A 13,066-nucleotide genomic window follows, 5' to 3' on the forward strand; every position below is an offset into this window, starting at 1 on the left:
AAATTGTAAAATAATATTTTAACATGCTTAACTCTACATATAGAAGTTTACTTAGTCTTCTAACCTCGGTTTAAAGGCAGAATACACCAGCAATTCACGTTACACAAATTATTTCTGAAAACCAGAAAGAATGAATGCTTACTACTTCTGGCAGAACATGCTCAAAAATATTTACATTCTTTTTGTTAACCTAAAGACATGTCAATAATCATTTAGTTTGATTATACAGATTTTTCGTAGTACACATTTTTAATTTCTTTTGCACCACTTTCCTTTCTGTATGCAAGGCAAATGCCCTACCATCTGGATCCTTCTTCTCTTCTTCTTTTATTTTAATTTCTCCACTCATCCTTTGGGAGTGGTTTTGCTGCTAAAAACCTCCACGTGCACAGAACTCAGACTAGAACTTAGCATTAGGACCCTAGGAACAGAGCTTTAAATTGTCTGATGCTAGTTTAGAATTACTTTGCTGACTATTTTTTTTGCTCCTAGCAGGACCAGATTTTATTGATTCCTTTTTCTTTAGGTATTCACAACTTAGTACCATCAAGATTTACACATTAAGCTACCTTCAAATCCACCACTAATTTTGGTGAGATAAATTCTACATGTAATTGAGATACTGTAACAATAACATGCATCCACAAAGTTAACATTATTGTTAAAAAAAAACAACCAAATAATCTGCAACATCCTCTTTTTTTCCCCTATTGTTGATTTTAAGAAATCTTTAAGTTAGAAATTTAAATGCTCAAAATTTTTTTCTGACTTCCAAACAATTAGCTAAATTTTTCTTTGATATGGAAAAGATCCACTGGGATTACTTCTCCTACACCGACATTTCCCATCCAGGTGAGTCTGGGAGGACAATAGCCATTGCCCTGGGGGCTCAGCGAATTCCTTCAGGCTGGAGAGTTTAAAAAGCACCTTTTTTTTTCTTCAGCTAAAAAAAAAGTGGCCAGTTGCTCCTGTTTCTTTTTGGCCTTAACACATGGCAGGAAAGTTGGGCAATCGCAAAGTCCAGAAATTCTCCAGGGAAAATTTATCCCCGATGGCCATTGAGAAATCTGGGGTTTGCGATTTCCGACACCCTCTGCCATGTCCCTAGAATAACAAAGCTGGCTTAACACACAATTTCTGACCTGAGAAGAGGTGGTCCCTAGAGTTCTTTTTCCATGGTCAGAACAAAGAAAACATAGAACATAAAGAACCACAGAAAAAAACAGGCAGACAGTGGCACCACACTGGAACAACCCCAACAAATGCATTCAAATAATTTCTGCCCAATGTTCTAGTGTCAGATTAAGTGGGGTGGATTGACTTTGCCTCATTCTAGCGAGTTTGAAATTTTCTATCAAAGTGGCTAATACAGCAAATCACTAGGAGGAAAAATATTCCAGAGCCTATGACAATATGAAGGGCAAGCAACCCAATAAAAGTATTGAAATTTTCTGTCTGAGAAGTGCAATTTGAAATACAACCATAGAAAAAGAAAATGAGAAGGAATCAAACTTGTAGAATCACCACAAAGGTGGACAGATAAAGGAGACAGAGGGGAATCAAACGAACATTCAGAGGCACAATTGTAAAATTCACAGATTATTTCTTGACTGTAAAAACCAACAATAAATCCAAAACCAATTATAGCAACAAAGAATGAACCAACAACACAGTACGCTTCACACAGACAGACCTTTTCCCACAACCAGAGACTGTCTCCCTGTTGCCTTCACGTTGAGTTACCTACAATGGCTCCCTGGGGCACCTCCAGGGCCATAACCTTGCAGTACTAGCCCATCAGCTCCCTGCCACTTGGAATACTCGTCAAGTGGGTACCCCGCCACTCGGAATACACATCAAGTGGGAGATCCCTTAGTCACGTGAGGGACTCTAACCCTCCTTGCCATGACTCAGTTTCCCTTCTGAGTTACCAGGTTTGTTCAGTGATAGCAACACAAAACGAACAGATAGACCCAAAGCGAGGTAAGCGAGGGGCTGAGAAAAAGGAAGGGATCCCAGGGAACTTACCAGGCTGGTCTTTTCATCTCATTGGTCCAGGCAGTGTGTGTGGGCTCCTGGCTGGCTTGCCAAATGCAGGGTCCGGAAAACCCGATTTCCAGCTGCCAGGTGCAGAGTAATGAAAAGACTCAAGCCCAGCAATAATGCAAGTGAGATCCATTATTATCTGACCGGTCAGGGTCCGAAATGTACCCATGGCAAAGAGAGGTTTGCAGACCCCTAAACCTTAAGCCAGTCTCTCTTTATACAGAATTTAGACAGGCTGATTCATTTTTATCATCAAGGCACAATCTTAAAACAGGAATGAGCACTGATGTAGGAGAACTGTGCTGGGGGTTGTGAGATAAAGGTGATTTCAAATTTCCAGATTTTAGGGCTCGTGGGCCACACAGGAACAGGAAGCAGATAGGGGGTGCACGGGGGTCCTAACTACAGTTAGAGGGGGAGATACGGGAGGCATCAAGACCAAACAGGTGCAAGACTACTAAGTAGAGGGTTGGATACAGAGGGGATCACATATTCTGGCCGCCCTGGGGGTGAGGGAAGAGGGAATGGGAGGTAGGACAAATACAGAGGTGTAGGGAGGACAATCTGGTGATGGGAATCCCCCCTGATTTTATGTAAATATGTACCTAAAATGTTATTGAAAACAATATGTAAGCCACTATGATCAAAATAAAAATTACATTAAAAAATAATAGTGAGGCTGGAGTGATAGCTAGCAAGTGGGGAAGGTTCTTGCATTGTATGCAGCCAGCCAGGGTTCGATCTCCAGCATTCCATATGGTCCCCCAGCACCGCCGGAAGTAATTCCCGAGTGCAGAGCCAAGATTAAGGTTTGAGTATCACTGGGTTTGACCTGAAAGCTCAACCCAAAGCAAACTAATAACAGGGGAATCCAGGGAGCTAGCTGCATGCACTGGGGTGTGGACTGGCAGAAGACTCGGTTCTTTCTTCCGTGGCATGGCCTGGTACCCCCAACACTGTGAGGTGTGTCCACCAAGCATGGAGCCAGAAGTTGCTCGGGAGTGGCCCCCAAACGTAATAAAATGAATAAAATAAAACAAGACAGGCAGACTACTTAGGGTGCAGGCTTAAAAGGTTTTAAAAGCTTAGGAGCCACACACGGTGCCTATGGCCTACATAAAGTTGATGTCTCCTGGACCCTGACTGCCTGTGGATCATTTCCTTGTGGCTACCTGAACCCCTAGACAACCGGCTGGAGGGAACTGCAGGCAGAGGGAGGCCTCTCTCCATCCCTCCATCTTACCATTAATCCACTACCATCAAGGACTTGATAATTAATATGTTTTCAACAGTGGTTTAAAATAGGACTGTTCAGTTCCTCTTCCACAAGCAAGCACTCAATTTGGTTACATTCTGTTGAGTCGGGGTCCTCTCTTTGCCACCAAGTCCAAGCTTCCCTGCTTCTGCTCCAGGAAGGATCTAGCTGTGCTGTGCGAATGAGCGTCCCGAACGTTCTCGTTCACAAGGGGGCGTGCCGAGCTCTCACAGTGTTTGCAAGGTGGGAATTTACCAAGGCGGCTCTGCAGTAGTGCAAGGTTGTTGGACCTGGGAGGTAATTGAGCACAAAGGGGCCTTTCCATTGCTTTCTTCTCCAGAGTGAGAGTTGAGCCCAACCCCGATTCTCCACCACTATAGTCCTGGAGCAGCAAGCAGCAACCTGCCGCACTGCCACCAGGGCAGCCCTGTCCCAGTGCCCCCTCACCAGGGCCAGCATGCCATGGCTCAGGAAGGACGGGGTACAAGTCATGCCACATTATCCCTTCTCCTGAGCACACAGAATCAAGTCTTACAGGAATTTCTTTACATCCTTAAGTTGGTCTCAGGTACCAGATTCAAAGCTACTTCTTTCCAGTCGCAGATTTGTATGGTTTATTTTTTGCGTTGTTAACATCTGTTTTTTTTTTTTTTTAGCAATCATCTTTTATTATTTTTTTTATTTTATTTTTTTTTATTTAAACACCTTGATTACATACATGATTGTGTTTGGGTTTCAGTCATAAAAGGAACACCACCCATCACCAGTGCAACATTCCCATCACCCAAGTCCCAAATCTCCCTCCTCCCCACCCAACCCCTGCCTGTACCCTAAACAGGCTCTACATTTCCCTCATATATTCTCAATATTAGGACAGTTCAAAATGTAGTTATTTCCCTAACTACACTCATCACTCTTTGTGGTGAGCTTCCTGAGGTGAGCTGGAACTTCCAGCTCTTTTCTCTTTTGTGTCTGAAATTTATTATTGCAAGAATGTCTTTCATTTTTCTTAAAAGCCATAGATTAGTGAGACCATTCTGCGTTTTTCTCTCTCTCTCTGACTTATTTCACTCAGCATAATAGATTCTGTGTACATCCATGTATAGGAAAAGTTCATGACTTCATCCCTCCTGACAGCTGCATAATATTCCATTGTGTATATGTACCACAGTTTCTTTAGCCATTCGTCTGTTGAAGGGCATCTTGGTTGTTTCCAGAGTCTTGCTATGGTCAATAGTGCTGCAATGAATATAGGTGTAAGGAAGGGATTTTTGTATTGTATTTTTGTTTTCTTTGGGTATATTCCTAGGAGTGGTATATGTCACACCCCACTCAGAAGAGGCACACACCACAAGGTAGAGTGCCCTCCTGAGAAAGAAATTATCTGCCAAAAAGGCCCGCTTAGAGTAGTCAAAATCACTTGACCCTTTGCGTGGATTATTTGGACATAATTTCATAAGGGCTGTAACTATTTCTCTCTTTATTTTTAACCTATATTAGAAATCAGGCCTTAGTAAATTCTTTCTACTAGAACAGCAATCAATCCAGCCAAAAGTTTCCCACTGTCAAAACTACCTTGGTGCCAAGAACTGGTTTTTCAACTTAGCTCATGAGTGAAGTAATTTTCACTTTTTGCTCTGTCTACCCAAAACAGGGTAATTTTCACTTTTTGCTCTGTTTACCCAAAACAGAGTAATTTTCAGTTTTTTCTCTGTTTACTCTTACAAAGCAATTTTCAGTTTTCCTCTGTAATCTTCAGTGTTTCCCCGAAACTCTGAAACAGTCCACCTGAAAATTACCTTTTCCTCCTGTTTTACCCAAAACAAGGGAACCCAAAACTAGCTGCTTTTTTCACCTTCAGTTTCAACTCTTTTATATGCTAATCTAAGCTAGAGTCCTCCTTTCCTTTCCCCAGTCTCTTTGATGCCTAAAATTTGCATCTGCCTTCCAAGCCTCTAACCTTTAAAAACAGCTAGCTCAGAAAATAAAAATGTCTCCGTTTCTGTAAACGAGAGTCCCCATGCAATCTGCGTGGTTTCATTCATTTCTACAACATATTTTCCGTCGTTCGCCATCCGTGTACCCACTCTCTCCCCGCGGGTTTTTTCCCGAAAATCCACGAAGAATCTGTTTGCAGGCGCTGGCGTCTAGCGGACAGGTTTGGCTCACAACAAATTGGCGCTCAACGTTTGGGGCTATTCGGAGAGGGTAAGCTATTTTTCTTTTTTTCTCTTCTATCCTTTCTTTCCTTCTCTTTTTCAAATTTAGGACACGGAACTGGCCCTCGTCAAGGTTGCCTAGGAACCCCTGGAAAAGTACCAGGCTTTAAGACGAGAAGGTAAACGGGAACATGGGTCAAAATTATTCTAAGCAACAAATTCTTTCTGATACTATAAAGTATATTCTAAGAGCTAAGAGTTATGCCATATCTCCACAGCAGATACAGCAATTTATTCTATTCTTAGAAACTTATAGCCTCTGCTTTATTGAGAGGGGTATTCTATGTTTGGAGGATTGGCTACAAGTGCAGCAGGATATCAAAAATGTATATGATACGTATGGTGTTGATGCCCACCTAAATCTTATCTATACAATTTGGACAGAGGTCATGGAGGTGATTGATGATAAAAAAGAATCAGTACAAGCTACCAGGGCGGAAAATAAATATAGTCATGGTCAGCAGCCTAGGCAGAAGACCAATATAACTTCTAACAGAACAGCTAGCCATCAGGACTTAGGTAGAGAAAAAGATGGCTCAGAACTTTTAACAACTGAAGAGCTGTTTCCTTCTATGGCATCTCTAAACTTAGAAACAAAAGAATCCCCCAGAAGACACCAAGTTATAGATGAATCAAAATTAGCTTTGGCTACTGTTTCTCCTGTGCTAAAAGTTAAAAAGTTTTTAGAACAAAACAATCTGTATGCTGCATCTTTTCATGCTACTGAGTCTTGTTCTCCTGTAATGTTTGAAAAATATGAGAACACCTCAAAACCACTTGTAACATCTATAAAAATTCAGGACAAAGATATTTTAGGCCACGTGGATACCGGAGCAGACTTTTCCTGCATCGCTGGAAAAAATTGGCCCCACTCCTGGGCAGTGAAACACGTTCCATTCCCTTTAAGGGGTCTAGGATTGCCTAAAAGTGTTCTAAAAAGTGCTGTAGTCCTACCTTGGAATAATGGTGTAAGCAAAGGAAATTTCCAGCCCTATATCCTACCTCATTTATCGTATACTATATGGGGAAGAGATGTGCTAAAAACTGTCTAAAAATCATAATTAATAACATTTTTGCATATCTAATGTATAAATTCTTTTCATAAGTCTCTGCTCAAAAGTTTTTCTTTTTATAAATATGTGTGTATCCGTAAAAGTTGCAGGTCATATCTAATGCAACAAAAGTAGAAATTCGCCAATTAAAAATTTATAAAGGTAAACAAATAAACTTAAATTTTTCTATTTCTCTTCAAAAAACCTCCCTTTTTAACTAAGAGTCGACTCTTCTATTTTCTTCTAAAAAGGCCTTATCTTATCTTTTCCTAGAACAATTTTTTATTAATAGCCAGCAAAAATCTGGCGGAAATAATTTGGAGACGTCCAAAAATTTCCCACAATTTTTCTCATCTCATCTTTTACCTGCACCTATAAGTTTGTCAATTTATGTGCTGTGTGAATCTAAAAGTTTGTCTAAGTGTGCACTGAAAATTGTGTGTCTGAAAACAATGTGTGCTTCTTTTATATAACTAAGCATATTACAAATGTGCAATTTTGAAAAACAAACAGCTTTTTCCTAGGTCAAACCTCGCCTCAGAGTAAAGCAAAGAAAAAAAAAAGGTGTGTTTGCGCTTTGAATTCAAGCGGCTTCTAGGCCCTGAGGGGGAAGAAACCCTCCCCCGCAGAGAGCTCATTGTGGTCACCAGAATGAGAACAAAATTTCTCAAGGTTTCCAAATTTCTCTTTCTAAAAGGTTTTTTTTTTATAAATCCAAATTGTCTAATAATATTGCAGTTATTTAAAATTTAACCATAGTATTAATTTTGTGTATGCATAATATTTTTTCAACTTAATTTAAAAAAAAATTTTTTTTTCTTGGTCACATAAATTTATTACTATGTAATATTATCATTGGTCATAATTATATTAAAACTGGTATCAAATTGTGTTAATTCCTTATTGTTATCTAAAATAATATACATCAAAAAACTAATTTTTAATCGTCTTTAATAACATCTAGCATTTTATTTACTTATATTTTAATTAAGGGTAATTTTCATTATTTCCATCTTTAAACCTTAAGAATTTTCTAATGTTAACAAATAGCTGGCATATACCACCTGTCAGCACTGGTTTTAATTAGTTAAGGTGTATTTCATCTACAAAAAATGCCCTCAAATTTTCAACAAATTCTAGTACCTTTTATTTGTAAAAGGGAACTTATCCCCCAAAGTCTACAACTTTAACAAATAATTAATCTGGCCATTTCATTTGTCAGTCTGTTAATGCAAAATTATTTTCTAAACTCTAATCTAATGCTTTATATGGTAAAATTCTAATAATAAAGCATGTTTTTTAACCTCATATACAGTAATCATATAATCAGAGCTACATAACTTATCGCAATTTAAAAAAAAAATTAAATTACTTGTTGCTCTGTGCTTTCAGCCTCTTAAATCTTTAAATTTATCTTTTGTTTATACTCAATGGCTACCTTAATTTGCATATGTATAAACAAAAATGCCTTCTCTGCAAACCACATTTGCAGACAGCCTTCAGTGGCTGCCCCAAAAGAAAAAATTTTCTCCAATCTTAAAAATATATATGTCTAAAAATATAATTTTAATTTTCAGCTATCTAAAGTTAAAATTTTTAGTTAACTTGTATTTGGTAACTACTTTCTGTATTTGTTTTTTATGCATTTAAAAAATATTTAAGTATAAGTTACTTAACTACAAAAAACTGGTCATTAGTAACAAAAGTTTATTCATGTACTAATTACTCTACCTTATCACGGTAACTCTTACCCAAAAATTTATAGTATACAAATTAACAGTAATATTCAGCTGTGTTTTCTCCCAAAAAATCATTAAAGTTTTCTTCCTAAAAACAGAAAATGTGCCTTCACACAAATGCCAATAACAAATAAGTTACATCAATTTTTACGTCTTATTTGCTGCATAACTTTTCATTTACATAACTCAAAAATATTTTCTCTCTATTGTTTCTATAATTTTTTCTATAAATTTGTTTTCTTTTATTTCAATATGTATACAGTATAATCAGGTCAATTATTGCGGTTTTCTTAACAAACATTTTCTCTTCTTTTTTAAGTATAAAAATCATTACTTTATAATCTTATTGCTACTATGTTAATAAGTTTTGCTTCTTTTATTTTTCCTAATATTTCTAGCCTCTAAATATACCTACCACCACTACCTTATCTACTTGCTTATAAAATGCATTTAAATATTATAACCTTACCTTGTTTTATAACCAATCTGTACTAATTAATAATTGTAAGTGCTTTTACTTAATTTTTTGTATTTCATTGCAAATTAATTTTTGTATCCTCCTACAGGAAACAAAAACACGTGCACCTCTAAAACAATCTTAAAGTTTTTAAATCTAATCTGCTCAAATCCCACTAATCAATTTAATCCTTTCCAGGAATTGAAACTACAAATTTATACCAGTCAATTACATTCCCTTGCAATCAAAGTAACTAAAAATCTTTCTTCCTTTCTTATAAGCAAAAAAGGTACAGCTCCTTTAACATCCAAAATACAAATAATGCAAATTCTTTACCCTCACTTTCTTCTAACAACCTTTGTTTTATAGAACTTCTACAACATAAGTCCAAAAGGAAAGCATACAGCTCCTCCAAAGCATAATTAAAAGCTATTTAATTTTTCCACAGGTCTAAAAAGTTTCTCTGGAACCCGGTCAAGGTGATACAATTACCATGCCTCCACTAATTTTTTCACTTAAGTTTTCCAGTTTTCTTCAAAAAAAATTCACAGAAACTACTGACGCTAAAACGCTGTTTGCCTGAGGAATTAGTCCCTCCACAGAAGCTAACAAGTTCACAAACTCAGCACCCCTGCTGATTTCACCTAACAACTCCAGCTGCATTTTCAACCCCCAGTCCTGTAACTTCTGCAAAAAACGCCATCACTGATGATCCCTAAAGGCTGCCTGAAAACAAATGACGTCACACCCGCAGCTGAACTTACGAACTCTAAAATTTAAAAACTAAACTTATGAACTCTTCAGCAAAATACCATCTTTTATTCTTCTTAGAAGAATACCTTCTTAAAAGCAGCAACAAAATTTTTATTATCATTGTAATTTGTAACAAAAAAATTTTTTTTTGTATATGTGTTTATAATTTGCAAACCAGCAATTCCCCTTCCAAATATTTCCCAGCAAAAATTGTTTCATATATGCCATGTTATTACTATTGCTTAAATTGTCCTCTAATTTCCAACTTTCCTATGCTTCTTCTTTATTTCTAACTTTTCTTAATAATGTAGTATTACTCAATCTTCTCCTTACAATTCTCTCACTTATAATATCTTACTTAGTTGTTTTTTTTATTCCTCAGTGCCAGTGCACATTCTCAATTTTTATATTTTTTACAATCACCTGTCTATATTTTAATTTTCATATAATAGTATATATTTTATACCTTATATAGCTAAGTGTATCATAGCTCCTTATCCCACCTTGCAAATAATAATTATAACTTTTGGCTCTTTTGGTACTGTCTCTATTCTTTCTAATTGTACTTATTACAAAAAATAGCATACGTAAGGTGTTTTGCCTCGCATGCAAACAGTAATTCTAACTCCTATTTGGTCCCTAGTGTGCAAAAGGCTATCCTAAGCTCACAGCCAATTAAAGCCTAATATTGCCACCAGGTGCCCACAAAAAAAAAAAAAAAAGGGTGAAATGTCACACCCCACTCAGAAGAGGCACACACCACAAGGTAGAGTGCCCTCCTGAGAAAGAAATTATCTGCCAAAAAGGCCCGCTTAGAGTAGTCAAAATCACTTGACCCTTTGCGTGGATTATTTGGACATAATTTCATAAGGGCTGTAACTATTTCTCTCTTTATTTTTAACCTATATTAGAAATCAGGCCTTAGTAAATTCTTTCTACTAGAACAGCAATCAATCCAGCCAAAAGTCTCCCACTGTCAAAACTACCTTGGTGCCAAGAACTGGTTTTTCAACTTAGCTCATGAGTGAAGTAATTTTTACTTTTTGCTCTGTCTACCCAAAACAGGGTAATTTTCACTTTTTGCTCTGTTTACCCAAAACAGAGTAATTTTCAGTTTTTTCTCTGTTTACTCTTACAAAGCAATTTTCAGTTTTCCTCTGTAATCTTCAGTGTTTCCCCGAAACTCTGAAACAGTCCACCTGAAAATTACCTTTTCCTCCTGTTTTACCCAAAACAAGGGAACCCAAAACTAGCTGCTTTTTTCACCTTCAGTTTCAACTCTTTTATATGCTAATCTAAGCTAGAGTCCTCCTTTCCTTTCCCCAGTCTCTTTGATGCCTAAAATTTGCATCTGCCTTCCAAGCCTCTAACCTTTAAAAACAGCTAGCTCAGAAAATAAAAATGTCTCCGTTTCTGTAAACGAGAGTCCCCATGCAATCTGCGTGGTTTCATTCATTTCTACAACATATTTTCCGTCGTTCGCCATCCGTGTACCCACTCTCTCCCCGCGGGTTTTTTCCCGAAAATCCACGAAGAATCTGTTTGCAGGCGCTGGCGTCTAGCTGACAGGTTTGGCTCACAACAGGTATAGCTGGATCGTATGGGAGCTCGATTTCCAGTTTTTGGAGGAATCTCCATATTGCTTTCCATAAAGGTTGAACTAGACGGCATTCCCACCAGCAGTGGATAAGGGTTCCTTTCTCTCCTATCCCCGCCAGCACTGTTTATTCTCATTCTTTGTGATGTGTGCCATTCTCTGTGGTGTGAGGTGGTATCTCATTGTTGTTTTGATTTGCATCTCTCTGATGATTAGTGATGTGGAGCATTTCTTCATGTGTCTTTTGGCCATTTGTATTTCTTCTTTGTCAAAGTGTCTGTTCATTTCTTCTACCCATTTTTTGATATGATTAGATGTTTTTTTCTTGTAAATTTCTGTCAGTGCCTTGTATATTTTGGAGATTAGCCCTTTGTCTGATGGGTATTGGGTGAATAGATTCTCCCACTCAGTGGGTGGCTCTTGAATCCTGGGCACTATTTCCTTTGAGGTGCAGAAGCTTCTCAACTTAATATATTCCCATCTGTTAATCTCTGTTTTCACTTGCTTGGAGAGTGCAGTTTCCTCCTTGAAGATGCCTGAAATCTCAATGTCCTGGAGAGTTTTGCCTATGTGTTGTTCTATATATCTTATGGTTTGGGGTAGGATATCGAGGTCTTTAATCCATTTGGAATTTACCTTCGTACATGATGTTAGCTGGGGGTCTAAGTTCAATTTTTTGCAAGTGGCTAGCCAGTTGTGACAACACCACTTGTTGAAGAGGCTTTCCTTGCTCCATTTAGGATTTCCTGCTCCTTTATCAAAAATTAGGTGATTGTGTGTCTGGGGAACATTTACTGAGTATTCAAGCCTATTCCACTGATCTGAGGGTTTGTCCTTATTCCAATACCATGCTGTTTTGATAACTATTGCTTTGTAGTAAAGTTTAAAGTTGGGGAAAGTAATTCCTCCCATATTCTTTTTCCCAATGATTGCTTTAGCTATTCTAGGGTGTTTATTGTTCCAAACAAATTTCAAAAGTGCCTGATCTACCTCTTTGAAGAATGTCATAGGTATCTTTAGAGGGATAGCGTTGAATCTGTATAACGCCTTGGGGAGTATTGCCATTTTGATGATGTTAATCCTGCCAATCCATGAGCAGGGTATGTGTTTCCATTTCCGAGTGTCCTCTCTTATTTCTTGGAGCAGAGTTTTATAGTTTTCTTTGTATAGGTCTTTCACATTTTTAGTCAAGTTGATTCCAAGATATTTGAGTTTGTTTGGCACTATTGTGAATGGGGTTGTTTTCTTTTTTTTTTTTTGTTTGTTTGTTTTTGTTTTTGGGTCACACCCGGTGACGCTCAGGGGTTACTCCTGGCTATGTGCTCAGAAGTCGCTCCTGGCTTGGGGGACCATATGGGATGCCGGGGGATCGAACCGCGGTCCTGTCCAAGGCTAGCGCAGGTAAGGCAGGCACCTTACCTCTTGCGCCACTGCCCGGCCCCTGGGGTTGTTTTCTTAATGTCCATTTCTTCCTTATTAGTATTAGTGTATAGAAAGGCCATTGATTTTTGTGTGTTAATTTTGTAGCCTGCCACCTTGCTATATGAGTCTATTGTTTCTAGAAGCTTTTTGGTAGAGTCTTTAGGGTTTTCTAAGTAGAGTATCATGTCATCTGCAAACAGTGAGAGCTTGACTTCTTCCTTTCCTATCTGGATTCCCTTGATATCTTTTCTTGCCTAATCACTATAGCAAGTACTTCCAGTGCTATGTTGAATAGGAGTGGTGAGAGAGGACAGCCTTGTCTTGTGCCAGAATTTAGAGGGAAGGCTTTCAGTTTTTCTCCATTGAGGATAATATTTGCCACTGGCTTGTGGTAGATGGCCTTAACTATATTGAGAAAGGTTCCTTCCATTCCCATCTTGCTGAGAGTTTTGATCAAGAATGGGTGTTGGACCTTGTCAAATGCTTTCTCTGCATCTATTGATATAATCATGTGGTTTTTATTTTT

At 38.0% G+C, this 13,066-nt stretch overlaps 1 pseudogene; it reads left to right on the top strand.

Moving 5' to 3' along the window:
- The first annotated feature begins 5,909 nt into the window (after positions 1-5,909).
- Positions 5,910-13,066, top strand: part of LOC126004498 (receptor-type tyrosine-protein phosphatase alpha-like) — a 36,911-nt pseudogene continuing 29,754 nt past the window's right edge.

The sequence above is a fragment of the Suncus etruscus genome, chromosome 3 (assembly GCF_024139225.1).
Source record: "Suncus etruscus isolate mSunEtr1 chromosome 3, mSunEtr1.pri.cur, whole genome shotgun sequence".
Classification (NCBI taxonomy): domain Eukaryota; kingdom Metazoa; phylum Chordata; class Mammalia; order Eulipotyphla; family Soricidae; genus Suncus; species Suncus etruscus.